The 23701-nt window shown below is 44.0% G+C and overlaps 1 protein-coding gene across 2 annotated transcripts in view; it reads left to right on the forward strand.

The window, feature by feature from the left end:
- The first annotated feature begins 720 nt into the window (after nucleotides 1-720).
- Nucleotides 721-23701, forward strand: part of LOC126563088 (neuronal calcium sensor 2) — a 62053-nt gene continuing 39072 nt past the window's right edge. The window contains exon 1 of one of the 2 annotated variants that reach the window (XM_050219703.1): nucleotides 721-830. The gene's annotated coding sequence lies outside the window, so the exon portion shown is untranslated. Of the gene's footprint in view, nucleotides 831-12675; nucleotides 12748-23701 lie in introns of those variants that run through there. The other variant, XM_050219701.1, reaches the window with a different exon arrangement.

Here is a 23701-nt window from a genome sequence, read left to right on the forward strand (position 1 = left end):
ATTATGTACTTCCACGTTTCGCTCATTGTACACGTTTCGCTCATTGTAGCTATGATTGAGAAGAAATAAAAAAAGCCTCCCTTTCTGAAAAGGCATTTTCTCGTCGACTAAAAGCTCATCATCCTTTTCCGAAAGCTTTCACGCTTGAAAAGGCTCTTCAGGACGATTTTTCTGATCCTGACTCCCCAAGGTATTTACCTTCGGAAGCTTTTTTTCTTGGAGTGTTTGTATACCTGCTCCTGCTCCTTCCATTCTAAGCTCTAAACTCTGCTTGCCCTGGCGGTGCGCAGGAGTGCGCAGCCGTGTCAGATGAACGTCGAATGGTATGAAACTTTCCGAAGAGAAAGCTTTTCCCTCTCGAAGCGTCAGCGTCCCTGTACCTACACCGTCTGGCGGTACTCCTACTGCTTGGAGCCTGTAACCATGCGGATGTAGAATAGATCTGGCAAGGAATTGGCTGTGCACGTTCGCATGAATGTGATGGTGCAAACTTCGAGCGAAGTGGATAATGTACGAGTGTTTGTGGTAACAGTTCGACGACAGTTTGGCGCGGCACAGTCGTCGGCACGGTTGCACGAAAACGACAACGAGCAGCACGAAGAGTAGTGAGTTTCTGCCGTTTTTTTTTACAAGTAGAAGTTTTGGAAGTTCGGGTTAGTACTACGTACCGTCTCGTTTGGTGTGGAACGCGTGGTTGACCAAGGTTCAATATCTTCAAGCTATTGATCAAGGGTTTGTAAGATCTCCATCTTTATAACGTGTAAGCAGAGTGTATTTTGGTGGTGGCACAGGTGGATTAACCCGGACACAGGTACATCAACATCTCACAGGTTAGCCAATTTCCTTAGGTGTTCATTCATTTGTAAAACAGGTGGTGGGGGTTTTGGGGTTTCTTTTTTTAAAATTCTTGTAAACCAAAGCGAGAAGCAAGGATGGGTAGAAATGGTGGAAAAGGTGATCAATGCCTGGAGAAAAAGGTGTACAGTAACACGACAGGACACTCCAGCAGGTTAATGGTGGAGAAGAGCATTGTAAGACCCAGTGGAAAATCCTGTCCGTGCGCGTGTGTGTGTGTGTGTTGGTGAGACACAGCGGCTCCGAAGCTCCGAAGTGAGGAAAGCAGAGCCGTTGTCTCAGTGAGAGGGAGAACTTGTCTCACGATGGAAAAACAACACGAATCGTGTTCATTCTTCGTGGCGCTGTGTTTTGCTCTCACGTGTTGCTACGCTCTTCTTCTCTCGATTGTTGCGCTCGCCGAAAAAAAAGCTCTCACGCTTCGCTCCGAAAGCTTTCGAATGCACGCGTGAATAGACGAAGTTCGCTCCTCCAGCGGCACGCGGGCACGCAATCGGCATACACACACACACACACAGGCACACACGCGCGCAATGCTCCAAACGTTTCATTTGCTATTCACCGTGCTTCTCCGCACGAGTCCACCTATCTGCTCGTCAGCATCGTAGCGAAGAGCGCGTCCGGTAGCCGATAGGCACGCACTTTATTTTTAGTCTTTGAGGAGGTTTCGCACCGTACGGAGCTCTGCTGCCGCGCTGGAACGTCGTCGTCGATTGTGTTCTGTGTGTGTGTGCGTGTATGCGTGTGTGTGGATGTGAATGCAATTGTCGATAAATCGGTTCGTTCGGAGATCTGTTCGCAACCCCCGATTCGTTGTGCGTTGTTTCCTTGCGGGAATAAGAGTTTCACTCACCAGAAGTTGAAGTTCATTTAGTAAAAAGGTGACCATCAATCGAATCAAGTCCTGAATCGTAAAGCATTAGTTTTAAATCGATACGATCACTAACTTGCTCGTGCAGGTTCGACTATGTGAGCAGAAACAGCAGCCATCACGACATTTGAACGGTGGTGAAGAAAACAAAGTAATTTCTTAATATAAAAATACAGCAAGAAACAACAAACACAAAAGGACTGTGTATCCTTGTGTATCGTGTCGTGACTTATTGTGTCGTGGAAATAGTTTGTTTTTTCTCTCTCCTACCTTTATAAGTGTTTGCTTAACAATTCTTCGTTCCTTTCGAAAGGAACCAAATCCGTCCAAAAATCCTCCATCGTCGTCTGTATGTACGATGGAGGCGCTTGGTTGCCGACTCTGGTGAGCGGTTTTCCCTCCGACTTCAACAGTGTGTGGTTTGTGGTGGTCGCTTTTCCGGTCGAACAAAACTTGTCGTGCAGAAACGCGACGCTATTAACCAGTGACGTTTTAAGGTTAGCTTAGGGAAATTTTTACGTGACAAAAGTGACGAATCGTACGTACCCCCTTGGAACACACGTATGAGAAGCGGATGTTGAGGACAGAGGGATGAAACGGAAGGAATCGGTTTCGTGCTGGTGCATAAATCTCACCGACACGATGACTTTCCGTGTGATCCAGATGTGGCCACGGTGGAAATGGACAAATAGCGAACGAAGCATGATTTAAGTCAATAACTGAACGGGCGCGTTCGTGAACATCGATAAATATTTTATTACCATCAGACGTTTCGTGTCCCGCGCTTTCCTTCCAGTGTTCTCATGCAGGCACAACAGTCCCTTATGTTGTTAATTATCGGGTGTGATATGTTGTTAGTTTTGGTGTTTTTCGTTATCTGTTTCCCTACTTGTACAACCTGTTTACCATTGTCGGACTTTTGTTGTCCTACACTCTTTTTTCCCCTTTTTTTTTCTCTCGTACACCTACCAACACACACATACACGCACACCAATGAAGTGGAAAATTTATGTTCTTTCCCGCCGCCGCCGCCGCCGCCGCCGGTTGTTAAATGTGGAAGGTAATGGGCGACGGCCGCAAGGAAAAAATTAAATCACTTTGTGTGTAAATTAATGTTACTCAATCCACCATGAGGAACCAGAAGGGGAAATGAAGGGGGAAAGGAGAGTGAGATAGAGTGAGAGAAAGCGACCCATTGGAACGATCACTTCTTGGCATGAAATATTTTAATTTTCAGCCCATTCTGGCAGGCAATATCCCCTACGGGGACATTCTAGGTTCCTTTCACCGTGACGTAGAACCTTCTGTTGGCTCATGTTTTGCAATGTTTTGGTTGCAACTTTTTACCTCGCCAACATCGCCCGAAGAGGGGTGAGAAGGTTCACGTACGTCAAGTGGTGGTAGGGGGTTGTTCAGCGACAACGACCCTTGTGCCGCCTTCCTACCCTTCGGCCAATGGGGAAGCATTATTAATTGTTTAATCGATTGTGTTCCATAACACTCGCACACGAGCCATCGATAAGAAGAGGCGCAGGTTATAAAAAGACGATAATCGACAGGTTTTTCTGGGGCTGTAAGAGCATGACTTTTTTTTTTCGGGAGGGTAGATGGTGATCGTTATTGGTAAAAGAAATTGCCCTTTTTGCTTCAATGTCGTGCTTATCTAACTGTTTTGTGTCGGTGTTTGGCAATAGGCAATGAAAACATTTTTCCTTCAAGCATCAAAAGCGACCATTTCGACGCTCACAAAAACACATAAACGTTTTCTGTGTAAATTGGGGGAAAAAAGGGAAGAGGGCTTCTTGCATTAGCCTTCATGGGACACTGTTTTTGGCATCGATTTTGTTTCTCCACCCGAATGCTGTGTCGTTGATGGGTGATTTTGGGATGAAAGTTTGTCCGCAGCTGGCTGTGGCTGACAGATTTAGGGAAAAAGCTTAAGCTTTTTCCTTCACTCTCAGCGTTGTTCAACAGGCAAAGCGAGATCGAGACCCCCCTTTCAGGGCACCCAACTCAGAAACATGCAGCAAAGTTAATTAGCAAACTGTATACCCATCGTAATAAGTACGGAATGTTTGATGGATCCAATCGAACCAGTAGCGAATGCTGCAGCAGGTGTAGGGGGACGTGAGCTATCGGTTTCGGTTGACAGGCTAAGCTATCAATCGAATTTCGCCTGCCGCGATAGGAGTTTTCCGGTCGCAGTTTATTTGCTTCACCGGATTTGGAGGTCTGTAATGGGCGCCGTTTGGAAAATGATAGCGCAATAAGGTGGTCCCTTTTGTGGGGTGTAACCTATCGCGGTGAACGTGTTGAGTCACTCGGCTGAGTGTAGTGCAAGCCTTATCAACAGCTCGCGAGTTTTTGGGGGAAGTAGGAACCAATATTTGGGTGTTCCAATTCCTCATACTCATCGATCAATTCGCACTAATAGTCATAGATCAAATCGTTTGTCACATTGGCTGCAATCGTTTAGTATTTAATCGCGGCACGATGAGACGCTCGTGTAATGGTGTGGCCTGGCCTGGCGTAATATGCAAGCCATCGGTGGCAAGCCGTGAAAGGTCACACGGTTTTAATGGAGTGTGTTGTACGTTGCATGAGTAGAAGGGTAAGATTTTCCATCCAACCTGGTGGTGTGGGGGGGGGGGGGGGTGAGGTTGTGATGATTACATCTTTCATGGAATTATAATTGTGTGCAATTTGGATGTGTTAACAGTGTGGCAGGTAGCGTACCAGCATTATCAACCGATCTTATTACAGTTTAAACTTGTACTCCAGCAATCTCTACGCTCTACACGCTGTTCACCATTTCCATTATGGGGGTTCCCACTTTTTTGTGCTTGAAGCTACGGTTGAGGTACAGTTTCTCCGGCTTTCACCTTATTGTTTGTTGATGCGTTGATGACCTTGAACAGTGACGCATAAACGGTCAGCTTGTTGAAGATATCTTGGCGATATCGACCGAGAAAATGAATAATAGTTTGAAGCACATCCAACATAAAAACACGTGGGATAGTTTATAGGTCGTTACTGATAAGGGAGCATGGGGTAAAGAGACACTCTTTAGGTACTAGCTTGAAAATTTGTTAAACTATCATTTTAAGTGGTAAATTTGTGGCAGAAATCGATCCCCATTGATGTACGACAGGTACTTTCTGGTTGCTTTCTGTCACGAGCAATACAACAAATTTCTAAACAATGTTTTTTTTAAAGTAACCTCATGTTCGTTGCTCCCACATCTGTCTGTTCACACTTCTGCGGGCTGGTTTGGGACAATCTGCCCACTGCCGGTGTGAGTTGGTGAATCCCACACGCATAGCCGCACCTTTCGCCAGATGTCCAACACACCAACCGGTATGTTTCACATCCGTTCACGCCTTTTTGGATGTTCCTGGATGGACGTCCAAGTCGCATTTGTTTGCGCACCAGCCAGTGCGGCCAGTTTCAATCGGAGTTTAGTGGAACGTCTGGATACACACCCCCACGGCACCCGACGCTCTACGTAAACCCATGTGGTGTGTATACACACCACCAGGTTCGATACACGGGTGCCATGATTACAAATCGAATCGAGCGGTGCGGTACCTTTCGATCCCCAATATTGCCTCTCAATCCAGCTCCAAACCAACCCAAAGACGGAGGGTTGTGTGAGCTATCCGGACCAATTTACATACTTGCCGTTGGTACTTTTCTTCTCCCGCGTCCGTGGGTCGCTCGGTTGACTAAAAATAGCGCGTACATCGACTCGACACCCAGGCTCGATCACAGTAGCAGAAGCGGGGAACTCCAGGGACCAGGCACCGTCCCTCCGTATCGCAAAGCGTAGGTGCACCATGAATAATTGAAGTACCGCCAGCATGGTGGTACGCTTTCGTCGCTCTATGTACGTGACTCGTAAGCACACATAGAGAGTGGAGATGTCTTTTGCCACGTTGTCACCTGATTGGAATTAATCTCTCGTGTGTTTGTGTGGTTTAAAACAGAAACTATTACGCGACACATTTGTGCAAATGTGCTGCAGCTTTGTCGTTTTCCCTTCCACGTGCCTCGTTGGCCTGTTATCGGTGGGCAGGGAAACGAAATGAGCCGCCGTATGCCTTCTGTTTGAGGTTTGATGCGCGCCACTTTGTAACGTTTACCAATTTGCCTAACCAGCCAACTTGCAGCGTGGGTTCGCTGCATTAACAAGTGGCAACAAAAGCAGCTAAAAAGCTCAACATTATCGCCTATTCGTTACGGTCGTTAAACCAATTTTTTAGCACCCCGGTTTTGACGCTTCCATCGCTCTCTGACGGGTGGTAAATTAACCTACGATATTGGTGAGTTCGGAAGTTCAGTTTAGATATCCAGTATGAGAGGGGGAAGAGAGAAAGAACGTTCGGGAAACGGGAGCCCCAGGAATGGCTGAGAAAAGTAACCTCAATTAACCTTACTTGCTTCTGCTATTGTCTATCGTGCAGGGTGGTGGGGGGGTAGGTGTATCGTGTTTGTAAACGCACGTGAGCCGTCGCCGTTGTAATGGGCAAAATAGGGGTGCCGGCACTAATGCCCCGTTCTAGTGATGCAATTGGTTTTTTTTTCTGTTGCTGTTACATTCTCACCTCACGCATTATTGAAGCGTTCTTCATGCATCAGCCGATCTAGATGATGATGGTGGTTCGATGGCTGTCTGTCTATTAAATTATGGCGTATCGGCAATGGGTGTCTACAAGGCCGATCGAGAAGTCCTTCACTCTCATCACCTCGAATAACAACGATATGAAGCTTGATACTGTGATGCGCTATCTAAATAGCGGATGTATCTGTAGCACCGGGTTTTTTTTCTATTTGGGTTTGAAAAGGTAGATGAAAAAAAGTAAGCGAAAGAAGAATAATGGGATCAACAAAAAATACTAAAGCTCACATGCATTCAACCTGACCGGAAAGTTTGAATCAATAGCTCTAGTTGTGGCAGTATGCTAGAAGCCATTTCTGTTATAATTCTCACCGGAAAAATCAGCTAAATACGTCGGAGTCCATCGGACATCCCCTGTCCTTATACCCTCATTTCCCTGTCCAATACTTACCGGAACGCAGATAAAAAGCTTTGCCGTATGAATAGATAGCCTCACCAGGATTTATGCCCGTGCATCCAACGCCAGCAACAATCTAGGTTACATGCAGAAAGATTCTCCAACAGATGATGGCTATCAGTCGAAATGAAAAGCATATTTTCTCTTTGACTTTTATGTTTTCTATGCCAGCGCACTGCTAACTTCCAGGGCTTCTCCAGTGCACCCGAAAGTGGTGTATCGTCTCCCGTACCCGTTGCGAATCCTCAAACCGTCTCCTCTTGCTATAGCATTTGCTTTGTGGCCCCTTTTTTTGCAAGCCAGACCAGTATCCCATATCGGATGTGTATTGTGTCCTCCGGTTTGGTTTGTGCTGTTTGTCCGGTTTGGAAAATCATCACAGATCCACTAGTTCGTTCCATCGTTCCTTACTGATCGACCGTTGGTTGGCAGCTTGGAGTGGAGGGTGAGCAATGAGCATACAATCCCGCTGCCTATTTCATTTGCAAAGCGATACGTCGGCGATGGGTTAAGGTTTGGTTTGGAGTTCATCTCATCTTTTCTACGACTCCCTCACGTACGGGCGCTCTGTATGTATGCTGTACAGTGGCCGCTGTCGTCGGGTTTTCATCTCCAGGGTGCAACTGCTGATGGTATGGGTGCGGATCGTTTATGCAGACACCTTCTATTAAAAATGAAAGGCGACCTCTTGCCGTCTGGTGTACATTTGTGTGCGCTTGTCCATTCCCTGAAACGTGTCACCCCATTGCTGTTGTTGTTGCAGATACTACCGCTGCTCATCATTGAGCAGTGTAGATCTAGTTATTGAAATTGATTTTTTTCACCACTCCTGTTCGGCTGGCCTCAACAGCTGGTACCGAACCTTCGAACAACAACTCTTACAGTAGCATTTTTTTTCATAAATAAATAATGGTACAAAAGCTTATAGCTATCGGCAATAGAGAGCGAAAGAGAGTTAAAGAGAGAGGGTGGTTATGATTTTTCTCCGTTCTTGATTAGTGCACGTAGAAGGTTGGGTGAGCAAGTTTGCGATCGATTTCTTGCCCATGCCGTCGCTTTTCTTTGTACGTTCGAAAATGCTTAGTGAAGTCGGGTACGTTGTACCTTAACGGTAGAAGATGTTCCCTTTTTCGCTGGAAGGTTCATCAGTGGTTAAAGGAATGTGTATCAAGAAAACGGCAAGAAAGTTCTTTTTATGTAGTATGACGGTGCCTTGAGCATCGGTCCCCTGGGTGAATGGTGGAGTATCGGAACGCGGATCATGCTGTATTAACATCGTCTGCAGTCTCCAGGCCTGTAGGGAACGTTGGGAACGTAGAACTATTTTAGGATCAATTCACCTTCGCACAACCGGTCTTGATCTTGATAGACAGGCCAGGGCAGTATTGATAGCGAAACCTTCGTGATGAAGACAATCTCAGTTGTTTCCTTTTAAAATTTGTTGCTTCTTTGTTACTTCCTGGACAGAAAACCATAGATAGATTCTCGAGAAAAATCGGTTCAGTTCAGCAGAAGAGTAAAATGACTCCGAAATACCCGGGCACGATAAGTCAACAACAATCAACTCTCCGGGACCTTGCCAGGTGTATTCAATACACCCCGTTTAACTGGCAATAAAATTGCAAGTTCTTAATCCGATCCGGTTACTCCCCTCAATTACTAGTTTAGTGCCTTACGGGAAGCCTGTAAACGGTAGGAGGAACCTTTACCTTTCTCTATCGCAACCGGTTGTCAGCTGCTGTAGCTTGCAGCGCTCAGGAATGACGCTTGACGAGTTGAAAGTTGACTTTAGACCTGCTGCTGCGTTCAGCGTAGTCGGCGTGTTGCGTCCTTGACTGTTTAACTTTGTCGCGCTATTTTGCGTCCACTCAGTGCACCTTCACCTGGGTTCGATCCGTGTATACGGCACTTTTACCACTTGACGGTGATTTTGGCGTTCCACTTTTGCTGCTGCACCAGGTGCTGCTTGTTTGGCGAGTTGTTTGAAGCCATTGCCGTGACCTTAAGAATTTTTGGATACCCGAGCGCTCCACTTAACTCTTTGCGTATTTGTGAGTGTGTGTCAATATTGCTCAATTTCGAATGCAAACAGTTTTGATTGCTGAATAAAAGCAGTTTGCAAAAGTGTGAGTTTCTGCATGACAGAATAATAAACCCGCTTGAAACACGGGCGGGACTTTTCTCTTTATTTTGAAAAATATTGTTCTTTGCATAAAGAGGAGAAAAGTTTTAAAAAATCAAACGAAACCACTCGGCTCCGGTATGAAGTATTTGTTTATGTATCATGGCTCGGTGTGCTGTCACTGGCACAGTGAAATACGCCATCGTACTTTCAATTGTATCACGTTCGGCATCTTGCCGAATCTCGCCCATAAATAATTCTTTCCAGCAACAACAGTCCATGTGTCAAGCGCGTTCGGTGAAAACACTCCCCAAGTCACTGGTGCTGGAGTGATTTGGTGTGCTTCTTCGCCTTTCGAGAATACACACAGGTTGACGATTCCCAAATCGATGCAAGTAAAATGCTACGCGCGACACAAACCGTTTGACACCGGATGTGTACGGTGGAAAACCTTACGCTGCCCGCCTTACCCATGGCCATGGTGGTAGTTTACCAAGAAGCGAATCAAAAATTCAACACATCATCGCGCGCGTGGAAATCTGATCGATATTTTGCAGGTGTTTTTCCACCCCGGGATGCCGTGAACACAAAAAGGAAGAGATAAAATCATCGACACAGTCGAGTTTGGAACGAGCGACCATCGGGAATCGTGGCATCGCATGTGTATTGTTCGATGCCCGTGACAAATGTCTCGCAGCAGTACACTTTATTCCGATTTCGACATTCGTCGCCGGTGGGGATAGCTTCACGCCTGCTTGCTTTTTCGATGATAAAAAGGCTCGTGGCCTACGGAAACAGGACTTTTCCCGCCCGCCCCAGTCTCGGGAGGTTATAGGAGAAGAAATTAAATCCCGTATCGCGCCTGGAAAGCATTCCTTTTGACGGCACAATAGACAGAAAAGGCACTTTGGGTTGTATTGAAAGAGATGTGTGTGTGTGTATGTCCACTTGTCGAGCGAGGGAAGTACGATCAGAAATTTGCATTAATGCTTCGTCAGCATTCTTCAGGTTGGTGGCGGGAGCGGAACCAACGAAAGGAACGGCCTGCCCATTTACAGGTGTCCATACACGGGACTTTTTGTGTTGGTACACGTTTGCGCCAGCCTTTGGTTCGTGTTTTGTTGTAGTGCTGGTGTGACAAGATGGTGTTCCCTATTCGCACGTGCCCTCGTACACATGGAGGTGTCGTCGTCGTGGTCGTCGAAGAATGATGATGAAAGCCGGCCGGACCCATCACCAGTGCCTTCCTGCACCGAGACAGACGTTCGTGAAGTGTTTCTGCCATTATTTGCATACACCCAAGATCAAGCCAGGCCCCGAAGTCAACCGACCCGGACACTCACCGGGTGACACATTGTGCTGCACTAATGGTTGTACCAGGCTTTCGTCCGGTTCATCCGGGGCAAGGCTCGAAAGTCGTCGAAAGAACGCTACTCAGTCGCACGTCTAGAATGGAGACGATTTATTGCGCCAGTAGCTTGCAGTCTGGAGGAACGGTGGAAGACTACGACGAGTCCTGTGATGCGGATCGTAGGCTCCACCACGTTCCGGATTGATGGCGGAGTCCTTTGTAGCGTGGTTCTTTTCATTCTCTGCACACATTCTTTCGCGTCGGAGAATTCCATTTTGCTGTCACGCTAAAGAGCGGTGTATTTGGGTGGTGGTTGCATAATGTAGAGCTCAAAGTCTGCAGTAGCTGTGCGGAAAAGGTTGGTTTCGTGTGTGATTTATCCCAAAAATCTACCTTTGTGTCGCTCGATTACGTTCGCTCAGGATTTATATAGTCCTTGTGGAGAGACAAGTATTTTTAATTCTATTTCTCTTTCCATCCATGAAAACGATTTCTCGTGAATTGGGCTTCTTAAAATAGAGAGTAATCTTTTCAGTATGTTATGATGGTTTCCATTATACCGATTTTCTAAGCAACAGAAACAATCGGCAAGTTAATCGCTAAAATGGCGCCACATCGGTTATGGGAATGAAAAGTTCCCGCGCGGACAACCTTCATAATGGCCAACAATATGAGCAGGCACGTTTGGAACGTTTTTCAACAGCTCAAAGCTGTTGCCCAAAAAATGCCAATGAAAGGGGTTCGTTCTTATCGCACCCGGAAGTTTGTGGAGACATTGTACGGAAATAGCAAAAGGTTTCTTCTTTTTTGGCGATGGCTGTTGGCCTAGTACACTGCTAACTCAATCCATCGCTTCTCGTGCTCAATATAATCGAGCTAATGCTATAGGGTCTTCCTTGGTGCCGATAGGTGAACCGAACCGAACCGAGTGTGGTGTAGCGTGCTTCTTAATCGACAATCGTTATCTGCTGCGTCTTGCGAAATTCAATTTGTCCTGCTTCTTCTACAAAAATCCAAGCGGCAAGTGACTTCAGACTCCCGTCTCTTGGCATAGTTGTTGTGGAGTGTGAAGGAGCAAAGGAAAAGCCAAACATAAAGCGCTTGTTGTTGTGAGTTGTCCTCTGCAGTTATTCTGCTCGTTCCCTCCATCGAACTGTTACCGATGCCACAAACATAAGGAGTACCGGCGTGGTCACCGCGCATACTGCTTGAGGTTCCAATGGGGCTGTGTTTTTGTTGGTTGCTGACTGCTAAAAATGGACGCCACGAAAGGATAAAGAGGCGCTCGAAAGAATCTCGTTGCAGAATTGCTCTCTCTCCCTATCGTGGTGTGATTGTGTGTGTGTGTTCTATCCGTTCTGCGGATAAATATTTTGTTCTCGCTTTTGTATACACTCGAATCACTCGAACAGAAATGGAATAGTGCTGTAGTAGCGGTTCGAAGCATGATTCTGATTGTGAACGGAGAAGCGTACGGAATGGACGTGCTTTGCCTGGCCAGGGGTTGCCTCCTCCAGGGACGGGGAAGTAGCTTTCCCTTCGTACCGGTGCCGACCGGCCTGAGGTCACGATCGAGAGGACTTTGCCAACAGTCGAGCCAAAGTTCGCAAGCTTCATGTACGCCCAGTCCCGAAAAAATGGCTAACCAGCAGGGTCAGACCTGGTCATCTTGGATCATGAGGCAAGCAGGAAAAGCGCTTTTAATCTATTTTGGTCGCCATATCGGCGACACGACTATTTGGTCATACCGTTCTCGGACAAAAAGGACACATTACTAGTTCCACGTGGGGTAGTTGGTACCAGCAAGAGTAAATCAAGAATGAGAGTAAAAAAGAAAACCCGAAACAATTTGCCAAACTGCAGCACATATTTCTATTGTTTTTTTGTATTTCATTTCATTTTGTCCTGGTTCTTTTCGTTTCATTTTCAAAATTATGTCGGTTCTGTTTCCTGTTATTTTTTTGCGGTTATGTTTTTGGAACCCTATCGTGTATGGGTCGCCGCTTTATGTCGTGTCGTTGGGCTATGATATAATAAATTGTGTACGGTGAGAGGATAAAAAATTGTACAAGGTGCAAAAATAAATTCCCGTGGCACCTACCTGTGAAACAGAACAAAAAACTGAAGGAAAATGGAGAAAAAGTGGAAACTTCGAGAAGTGCCTAACGATCGCCAAGCAAAACAGTGAAATTGTGACGTCACCGTCGATGTTGTTATATGAAAATTGTAATAAAATGTAGATGATATGCTTTACTCCAATTACAGCACATTTTGACAAGTGAATAAGTGTAGAGTAATAACAAAGTACAGAAAAAAAGCAGTTTGTTTGAGTGCAGAGTGTGACTGTTGTGGGCTATTTTAGCAACGCCTAGTAGGTAGAAAGAGAAAGCGAGCAGTGTGTTGCAGTGTCACACTTGAAGGTGTTCTTTGGAGCAATCCGTTTCCTATTTCCGTCGGAAAGCACAACAAACCGGTAATTTACGAACTTGCCATTTACATTTGGTTTTAGAACTTCTCATTTATCTTATTCTCTTATGAACGCTTGTGAATGCTTTTTGTGTATTTTTTATAATCCATTGTTCTTCCTGGAAGGATCCACACTAACCTCTGCAATTACACTTGTTGTAATTTTAATTTTTCATAAAGAGTTTCCTTTTTTTCCTCGTCGCCGCTTTTCTCATTTACTAAACCAGTCTTCTCCAAGTACATTCATGCAGTTCAGTAAACGGAAGAAAAAATAATTGAACAAAAAATCTCATTAGTATAATTTGTTTTCGGTCGCATGGAAAAAAAGGAGAAAAAATGGCCCTTTTTTGCCTCACCAATAACCTTGGTGCGTGTGGCTGATGTTGTGTGTAGGTAAACACTTCATACAGGTTTTTCCCTCTTGCTAACTTGCTCACTTTTATTGTAGTTGTTTTGTAATTAACAACTTTTTCTCACTTGTTCTCGAACGAAGCGACCGTTTGGCTTCGAGCCTTTGTGGTTGACCGGGCCCTTTTTGCCAATGTTTGTCACGAAAAAGATTCAAGTTTTTGTGAACTTGAAAAACATTCGCGAATATTTGGTGTTTTTTTATGTTTCTTTTTTTTCCTTTTTTTGAAAACAAAAAAATACTTGGGTCGGTTACAAATAGGGTTCATACCAAAATCCCCTTGATAATGAGCTATACTTGGTCAAAGATTTGGAGAAAAAAGCTAAACCCATCGTAGGCCTTATTAGATTAAAAATTGTGTAAACTATACTTTTAGTGTGAGTGTGAAATAGATTGTAAATTGTTCAACAATAATACAGTTTCATCTAGCATTTATTTAGAATATTATACCAATTCAAAACAAAATCAAAATTTTCCAATTTTCATCTCGCACCGTCAAGTAAGGTTTCACATTTTGAAGCGCATAATGAATCACTTGACAAGCGCCATTTTGCAAACAAAACTCCGCCAGTGTGCCGTAAAGTAGCAAACAAAGAAGATGTAGGCTGTCGGATTCTCTAAGGGGGGGAAGGGTTTAAGGGTCGTCAGCCGAGTGGGGGGGAAGGTTCGGGAAGCGATGCCAATATGCGCTGGATGCAGAAGGATTTGCGGTATTAAACGGTTCTGATTCAATTACTCTCTCGTCTGTTTCAAAGGATTAAAACCTGACGTGGGTGGTGAAGAGGATCCGTTTTTTGTTTGTTTGAGGCTGAGCTGAATAAAAAAAATCACCCCAAACCCGAAGTGTTTTGCAAGTAAAGTTGTATTTTTTGCTTACCTTTGTGGGTTGAATTTGCATTCCGATCGATTTTGTGGACAATTTTTGCAAAATTGAGACATAATAATTTTTGAACGCAAAAGGGTAAGAATAAATAATATTTTCTCATAATATGTTTTGGTTTTTCGTTCATGTTGGGCTTGTTTTCCCATAATAATCCTTTTTGTATGACGATCGTATTAATTTTCAAAATATTAAAACCATTGTAAGTCAAACAGCACGATTGATCTTTTCTGACATGTTCCACGTAGTGTGATAAGGATAATCCCATCTCCAATACACCCGACCACCACAAGCTTCTCATCGGACGACAAAGTTTTTAATCCTTTTTTGCGCCCTTCCACTGCCAAAAAAAGAGAAAGAAAATCGATAAATTCTGCTGTCGATTATAGCTGATGTTATGACATCGTGTAAAAACTGCACACGGTCGTCCATCCTTGGGTCCTTAAGCTTGCTCCGTACCCCGAAGCAACAGGCAAAACGTCAAGCGAAAGGTGCGAAGTACGAACTTTTGTAGCCGTTGAAATTAACTTCCACCTGTCGGCAGCTGGTTCCTGTGCTGGTTGTGAAGGATGGAGATGTTTTTTCTTTTTCCTGCAACGAGATACCCAGGTGACGACCCAGTGTTGTGGGTAAGGCATGCGTTTCTCGGGTTCCGTTGCTGAATAAAGTTGTTGTCCCTGAGTTGTTTGACACGACGTGCGGACCTATTTACAGGGGACACAGGCTCACACATATGTACACACGCACACACTCACACACCATTACCCAGTGAAAGGAATTGTGTGCCGAAACCCATAACCCACATCAGAAGCCCCGGATGTGTTCGGATAGGTATACGACCAGTGAGTCCTTTTTCTAGCGAGTCCATCATCACCATCATCATCGCAGCGCACATGAATCCCGTAAATAAGCTTTCGCCCCGAAGCAGTTTCTAAACGCGCACGTGTGTGTGTTTGTTAGTGTTTATAGCATCATCAACCAGTGTTGTGGGACATACTGCTTTTTAGCCACCAGCCACCTAAACCTTGAGCTTGTTATCGATGTTCCTGCCATTTTGCTCGGTACTGGTCCTTACTGCAGGAGTAGTAGTAGTCGTAGTAGTACTGGTAGATAATTAATTTTAAATGGCGTCTGGTAGTTGCACCGCACGATTAATGGTGTAGTTCCTTTGCACCTGTAAAACGGACTTCGTGTCACCAGCGGCGACGCAGCCATTGGAGTGGTTCAACTTACAGCAGAAGAGTGAACACTTACAGAACATTTCGCATGTGCAGTCCACCCGGTTGCAGGGCAGGAAAAACATTTGAACGTAACAACACATTACGAAAGGAAATGAAAATGAACCTTGTTGGAGTCCTGCTATAAGTGTGCTACCACTACTATCCAACATTATTACCTCTAGCAAAACCGAGGGGAAATCGTTTTAGACCACCGTCTTGCGCTCATATCCGGTGCTTGTTCACCACTTTTCGGGTTGTCCTAATTAGCACTGATGGTTGTCCGAAAATTGTATCATTATGCTAGCATTCTACCAGCGTTTAGTTGAAATTATGCTGAGTGGTGGATTTTTCCGGACTCGTTGTTTTCCGAATCAACGAACAGTGCAATTATCAACATCCTCACGGGGAAGTTGTTAAAAATAGTTGAGTTTGGTGAAATTATGTTACTTGCTCGTACTGTTATTCACTTTGGAAAGAAACAAAAAATATGAACTTTTGTATTTCGCGGGAAAATTTGTTTAAGTTGTATTCTGTACACTTTTAACCACCAACTCCAACTTCAAAAGATGCAAGATGCAACCGCCAACTGACAAGTCTTTGCCAAGTAAGCAAGCATAGTGAAATGTTTATGCTTTTTTGCACTCAGTTTACTGATCGTTTGAAGTGGCTGTTTTTCAGAAGTGCTATTTCAAACCTCCCGCAAACGTGTAAAATAGTAAACGATAAATGTACTACGAAGGGTCGCGATTACTGGAATTGTTTTGGATGGAGAGTGTTTATTCCCTTGTTAAGAAAGAAGAAAAACGACCTAAAAGTATGCAATTTGCATGACGAAAAATTTAAAATTGTAACTCAACGCAATTGTAATGCCTATAAAGTGTACCGCTTCTGTCTGGCATTTGAATACAAATTCGTTACACCTCTGTTGACTATCATAACAACATCTCAATGAAGAATGGCGTTAGTGAGTGCAAATACAAACCATCAATCGTAGGGTAAAATGTGGCTTTTCAAACGCGTTGTGCGTTGTGTTTGGCTCCGTGCCAACGTGTTGTCAGCAGACTGCGATGACGGACGGTTTTCGATCCATCATCAGCGCCTTGCTGCAGCCGTTGAAAGTTAAGAATTCTGGTTCGAAAGTACTTTCAAGTGGGGTACCATTTCTTCAAGAATTGAGCGTATTTTACTGCTCCACAAGACACACGATACCTTCGCGGAGGTTTGGTGTTCGGTTTCATTTGAAGATTATTTTACGCCAGCTACATAACGACGCTGTGTGTGTGTGTTGTAAATGACCACAACCGCATCGCTAGTAATGAAGATGAGTTGTTTGCTCGATCGAGTGGTTGCGTATCATCGAAAATGTAAGTTGTACCTCAGTGAGGAACGCTGAAGGTTAAGCAATTAGGGGTTTCTGTTTACATTGGACGAATTGTTTGTAAGGGAAGGCTTCGCAAATTCAATTAGAAAGTTATTAAAATAAATAAAAATTGTTATTAAGATAAGAAATCAATCAAAGAAAAGCACAAGTTACACATTAGAAGAATTGCGAGTTATTAAAAATTCTCTATGACATACGGGATATTCGAATGTAATAATGTTTTCCATAACGATGCCAAGCGTACATGTACATTTGACCTTTGGTTTTACCGTTGTATTTGTACAGTACATTTTTTTTTGTGTGTATAACGAACCTGTTTATGCTCGGTTCTATTTGTTTAACCTTTCGTTTAGCAAACAACGAGACACACACACACACATATTCACATCGGCGTGTTCCATGTAGCGAAATGTTTGCTAACGTTATTGGAAAATGGGCAAAACATAAACAGATGCGCTGGGATGTTAAAAAAATGAATATCCCAAACAAGAGTGAGCGAAACTATGGGCATCGAAAGAGGTTGGAGTAGAACAGAGGAAGGGAAAATGCATAGAAAAGGAAAGCTGTAGGCAAATGGCTGATAGAGAAAACAAATCCACCTGCCTCGTGGCACACCTACCCACAGTGAAGGGGCGATGGTTCGATGCTGATATCGTTACAATTGTATCGTAACTGGATAAAAGTACACCGGCGCTGATACACAAACCAGAGATACCAGCGCCAAATGTGGAAAAGGTCTGACACGGAGGCGGTATGTTTTTGGAGTCAATTCGAGAGGAATGTATGCTTTTTTCATGCACCATGAAACTCTTCGCAAAATTGCTTCAAATTGAATCTAACTGTCGACCGATGCTTGCCAGATGCAGTGCGCCGAGAACTACTCCGACCGGTTCGGAGCGACTGTTACAAAAACGGATGCAACGAATTTTCGTCGAAGGTAACGGTTAGTAGGTAAGGCCTTTATCGCAGTCGACTGCTTGCCGCTTAGGCGAGGCGAGTTATCAGCACATTTTGCTTTGCACCCTTGTAACAGACTGAATGTGACTCGCTTCGATGGTCAAAAACGAGGGTACGGGAAAAGATTCTACGCGGGGTTTCGGGGAAAATTGGGTTTTCACGACATTTTGTGCGCAACGACTGTAACATTATTTGAAAGCAATTTGTGTGTGAGCGATCGGTTTTGAGTGTCGTTTAAAATTGTACCAGCGATAATCTGATATTTGGTAACAATTGAGCATAAACAACCTAGTTTTTATTTGTAGAAAAATTGTCAACTAAATAGTCGCCCTTTTCTTTACAACAATAAATTTACGGCATGGATTAATGCCTTCCAGCACCTTACAAACATGTTCTGCTGGCTCAAAAAAAAAGGGTTTAATTTCATTATCAAGATAATAATGCTAATGCTGCACACGTTTCTCTTGTGTTTTATTGTGGGAGCAGCAAAACAGGTATAAATTACGGTGAATGGTTTCATCGGGTTGTTTGTTGGGTGAAAAAACGATGGACACGGTATGTACAAGTGAGGGTTTTTTTTGTGTCTGTGTGTTGTGAAACAAAAACTCAACATTGCCATATATGTTGGAAGGTTTATGAAAGACCGAGGAGGTATGTTGAAGGTAGTTTCTGCACACTGGAGAGATAGACCCATGTCAATGCTGTCGCAAAAGTAGCCGGAAAATAGTTGGTATAAATTATTTGATCCACTTGCTACGCCTGTTTTTTTCAGATTGTAAGATAAGAGGGTTCTTTTTCGAACATAAGATATAGTTACGGCGAAGAATATGTTTTGAAATTGAGGATTTTGTTGTAGAAAATTTATTGTAACTACGCACAGGCAAAGTGCATAAATGTTACAGTTGCTTGTCAAAGGTATCCTGTACTAAAAACAGCCAGGCATACGTTAAATATCGAGAGCGCTGAGGTGAATTGTCACGAGCAGGTGTCCGAACTCCTTGGATAGTCAATGAAGCCTTCTTTTGGATACTGTTTTAATCTCAATGCTTATCTGCTTGAGTGACCGAAACAAAAACAACAAAAAATGCCAAAGCGATGGGTCCTTGCTGCCAATATTTTCATCGGGAGCGAGCACGTTAGTCAAGGGCTTTCGAGCAACATGTTTATTTCAGCTCACGTACAATCATTGACACTTTGCTCGGTGTACAAGGAAATGTACCAAAACAGCTCAAAACAAAAAAAAGGCCGTAAAGATAGGAAAAACATCCTACAAGGAACCATAAACTGGGCACAAAAACCCGAAAACCACTGGTCCCGTTGCGAAACCAACCAACACGTCAGTTCTTTGGGTTTCGCTCCCGTACTCTACTGTCGTACACTCGAGACTGGACTTCTTTGTCGAGCATTTTGTCTTACCACGAGAAACCACAGGAATACTCCCTTTTATTGGGACGCTCCATTGGCTTTGGTTATTTATGTTTCGGGTTGTCCTTCGCCTTAACCGGTGCTCTAATCATGCCCAGGCTTACACATTCCACTGGGACATGGTGGAGGTCAACGGAGGTGAGCTTGGGGCAGCTGGTGCGAAGATGACCATTTCCCTGGAGTCCTCTGACCCAGGGCAAAGGATTACTTTCCCGACGTCGTGACGTGATTGGACGAAATGGACGGGTGGTTTCCATTGGCAAATGGTGAAAATTGTTTGGATGATCCTGTGGTAAATGGGGAGACAGGCAGACAGGGTTGTGAAAATTATTGTGACGAAACAGCAACGGGGTCCTTTTCGATCCTTGCTCTCTCGCTCTCTGTATCTCACTCGGTAGTGTACGATAATCAAGATGGATGTTTCATTTGTGAACGAAATTTGCATGGATTATTTATTCACTATGCTAATGATGTGGTACTTCGTTTTACGTATTTAGCATTGATGGAGGGAACGATGGAAGGTTATCAGTTTGAGTACAGCAGACGTACAGCGTTGACTGTGTACATACGAGAACTGTTAACTGTTCCCTCAAATACAGAAACTTGTTTTGCTGAAAAGTCAATAAACAAAAATCAAATTAAATGAAGTGCAATCCGTCAATTGATCATATTAATTATGGTTGTTTTTTTTTTCAAATTAAAAAAGTTTACCATTGTTATCCGCTTGGTATGAAAAGCAAAACCCAAGCTACAAAAATCTTTTCACTCCGCTTTCATGATAGAATTCACACACATTAATCACTCACGTATGCTGTTGAAAACGAGGACAATTGTGCTTACCGCAAGGTTTCGACGTGGAGAAAAATACAATCTCCACACACCACAACGGCAACACAGCAAATTGGAAAACATTCATGGCTGCTGTCAGGGGAACCGTGTGAATGCGAATATTTTTCTCGTCATGTAGCATTTTTTGTTTGCCGTGCGAGGAACGAAGTTTTCGATGTGGTCAGTGAGTGAGTGGGTAGGCAGAACTGCTTAAATTAATTTTCACTTTTCGTCTCTTTGTTCTTGTGCCTCTCGGAAGTGTTTGTAGTCGTGTTGACGTTTTTTGTAGATGGCCGTACCGTATTGTGCTTGCGGAAACATTTTGTATGTCATTTAAGAATAAACCGGAACTGGGTTTAATTTATTGTGCACTGCTTTGCTGGCGCGTAAGATTTATTAATGAGGAAAACATTATTGGTAGGAAAAAATGGAGACGCCTGGTCGGTATGAAATAGATTTGTTACAAATTTATCATAAAATTGTTTGAAAAAGTGTTTTACCGCATCGAAAACCCTAAACACTTTTGATGTTAACGATCATAAAGCTTAATTGGTTGATAGGAAAGCGCAGAAGCTTGATGTTTCAATATAAGCAACGTATCATTGCAAAATCAATGGAGGCGCCCAGTCACTCACGTATGTCTGCGTGAAGCAAGGAAGTCATGATACCGACAAAAGCGCATTGTTGATAGGGTCAATATTTTGTCAGGTCTATCCTGTAGTATCTAAGCTTTAAATCACTATAAACCTCTCTTTGATTGCTTGTATTCATAACGAAATAGTGCTTTTATTGCAAACGAACCGTTTCGGAGGTACGGTTATGGGCTGATGTTCATTTAGTTTTGTTTATTGATGAGAGTAAATTGAATTTTTATCTACATCAGCAAATCGAACAACGTGCACACACACTGTTCACTTGCTTGTTCCATCGGCTCATCAAACTGCTGATTCTTGCTAGATGGAATGATAAATGAAAATCGTGCATCACCTCCACCACCACCACCACCCATGTGAGATGCATCTGGGGCCTGACTGCTGGTAAAGGGGTTACTAACTGCAAACGAAACCCCCAAATCCACCTATTCCCTATCCCCCGTTGCTGTACCGAATTAGATCGTCCGTATTGAAGTGGACCTACAGAAGGTGAGGGAAAACGGGACTGTCGGGTGCATTTAATCCCACCCAGTTCCACTTCAATTTTTCCCATTTCCCCTTCTCTCGAACCCGGGTGCAGGATTGCAATTTGGAAATGCTTCGGATGCGTGCGTTTGCGCGCTCTTACGTTACGAATATCCCAAATGGGTTGACCAAAACCAGCTTTGGTCCAGCTACGGTACAGCTCCAGCAACGATTATCCCTGCAGGAGAGGTGGAAAAGAAGAATGTGGAACTTTTTGGTGCTTCTGACTGCCGAGGGTTTTTTTACCGGTAGTAGTAGTGGTGGTGTAGTGAGAAGGATTGACGGGGAATCGTTTTTCAATTTTGCAACAGTTCTTCCCTAGCCAGAGTGCGATGCTGGTCCCGTTGGTGCGCGCTAGGCGGTTTGGCCCTTCCGTCAAAGCGGTCGATTGACTATTGGAAAACCACACTCACAGTCGAGTAGTTGGAGCGGTTAGGTGCTTGGTGAGCTGTTCGGTGCTTGTTGAGGTTCGTTTCGATTTACCATTCAAAACATATTCCATTCGGCAATCGTTGTCTGGTCTAGCATCGGAGACACTAGAGACTGGAGGTGATTAGAGGGCTTTAGAAAGGTGGATCTAGTTTTATTCCAGCAATGGAGCAGTGCTGCAACCGCCACCAATAGCGCTGCTGTCAGCCCGTTCGAGTGATTTCTAGTGATTTTAGCACACAGCGTGACAGATTGCTGGAAATGCAAATTTTATGTATGTACCATATGTAGAGGAGCTTTTTGTGTGAGTCGTAGCTTCGTTCGTAACACCTACGAGATTGTCATTTTTTTCCTGCTTACATGCCACACCAATACACGGATAGTGTTGTGATTTGTGTTTTGTTCTACTAGAAATAACCTCAAAGCAATGGCCAGAGCATGGCTGTTGCTGGTAATTCATTTAATCCACCAAAGGCCGCCCACTAAAGAGCGAGCATCAGGTAGGCAGAATAAATGTATTTGGCCGGGGCAGAGATTATTAGTGCATATCGAAACCGAAAACCAAAACCACCGTACAGTGGGCAACTCGAATCGGATTCGGGATGTACACTCAATGATGCAACTCTAATTGATTTGCACTAAGCAATCGGATCAGTAGTTAGTTAGAAATGCTTTGCGTACGGTTGTTTGATTTGGTGTCATTTTCACAGTATTGTGAAGCAACTTTTGGTGCATATTTGGAGGGAAAACTAAGACTGTATAAAATATTTATTTTGACAAAACAATTTATCTGTTTCCCATTCAAATCCCACCCTATCTCCGGATGGGAACGTACTAAAACCCCGGCTCCTTTAGCTTATTGTGCATCAATCTATCATCCGCAAATAAACGTCTTGATTGGAACAAGTAGATGTTAAAAATAGAACTTTTATGCGATTCTTACCAATACCAAAGCCGGTTTGATACGAATGGGGACACGTTACACGATCACACATCGCACGTCGCACGTCGCAAGAGCTGGTGCTCAGCAAACAGCTCCAAATAAAAAATAATGTCCGTTGCAAAACCTGCGCGAGACGAGATTACTTCCATTGGATGGTATTTTATTGTGCTTTTTGGGGGTATTGCAAACGAGTTTCTTCCATTTGTTTTCTCTCTCAAAAAGTCAGTACAGTTTTTCTTAACCATATCTGGCAATCTTGCATTGTTTTTGAGAAGGTAACTGTCCCTATCCGAACCTGTGCAGCTTAGTAAAAGAAAAACGTGTTCGTTTATCTTCGTTTCTCACACTAACCGGAATGTTTGTTGATCGAAATAGAATTGATCGAACAGCCGAGCGTACTTTGAGCGTAATCGGATTAGGTACGGACGGGCAGGGCTGTCGTTGTTCCAGAATGATGGGTTTCTTCTGCTCCCGTCCGTCTGACTTTCTTTTTCGTAAGCAAGGCGCAATGTATCTCGCAAGAAAAAAGTGTCTTATTCCTATTGACACTTCCGAAGCGTATCGGTTTTCGGGCAAAAGCTCACGATGTAAACCGTACCCATTATATTGTTGCGCTTCGATGGCAGTGCCAGTTTGAAGGAAATCAATCCGTTGGTTGATGGACAAATACCTAGGTTGACTACTTGTCAGTCTGAGACGTATTCTTTTCTATACTCTCCATTCAGGTCGTACCGAAAAAGGGTCTCGGTCATAGGGAGATCTTCGTTTTTTTTGCTAACTGCTGTTGGTATCTCGTTTTGGTTGCATTTTTTTAACAAGAGTTTCCTGTCGATCGTTCAACAACTACAACCTTTATCACACTTCCTTTTCTCTTCATTCTATAGCATCCTTTTCCAACACTTTCCAACTATCTTTTACCATTCTCTTTCTCTTTCTTGACCTTCTCTTTCGTCTTTCTATTTTCTTGCCCACTTGCAGTGAGATGAGTTTTGGTTTCGCTTAGCGCACTCGCACACACCGTTTAACACTTCTTTTTTTGGCACAACACAAAACCGCGTGCGTGCCACTACGTGCCCGTACACCATCACCATCACATCACATTACTCACACGAGCACACCTCACACCATGCCGGGTCGCCCAAAATGTGTCTCGCGGGTCGCAAACACGCACGCCACACTACGTACCGCTCGTGGACGATCGTGGACGAGATGGCCACGCACGCTACTACTGCTCGGTGTGATGCTTTTCGTCCTTTTTGGTGAAGCGTTGACCGATCCGACGGTCGGCGATCCGTACACCAATCCGTTTAC

Source organism: Anopheles maculipalpis, chromosome 3RL (assembly GCF_943734695.1).
Source record: "Anopheles maculipalpis chromosome 3RL, idAnoMacuDA_375_x, whole genome shotgun sequence".
Classification (NCBI taxonomy): Eukaryota; Metazoa; Arthropoda; class Insecta; order Diptera; family Culicidae; genus Anopheles; species Anopheles maculipalpis.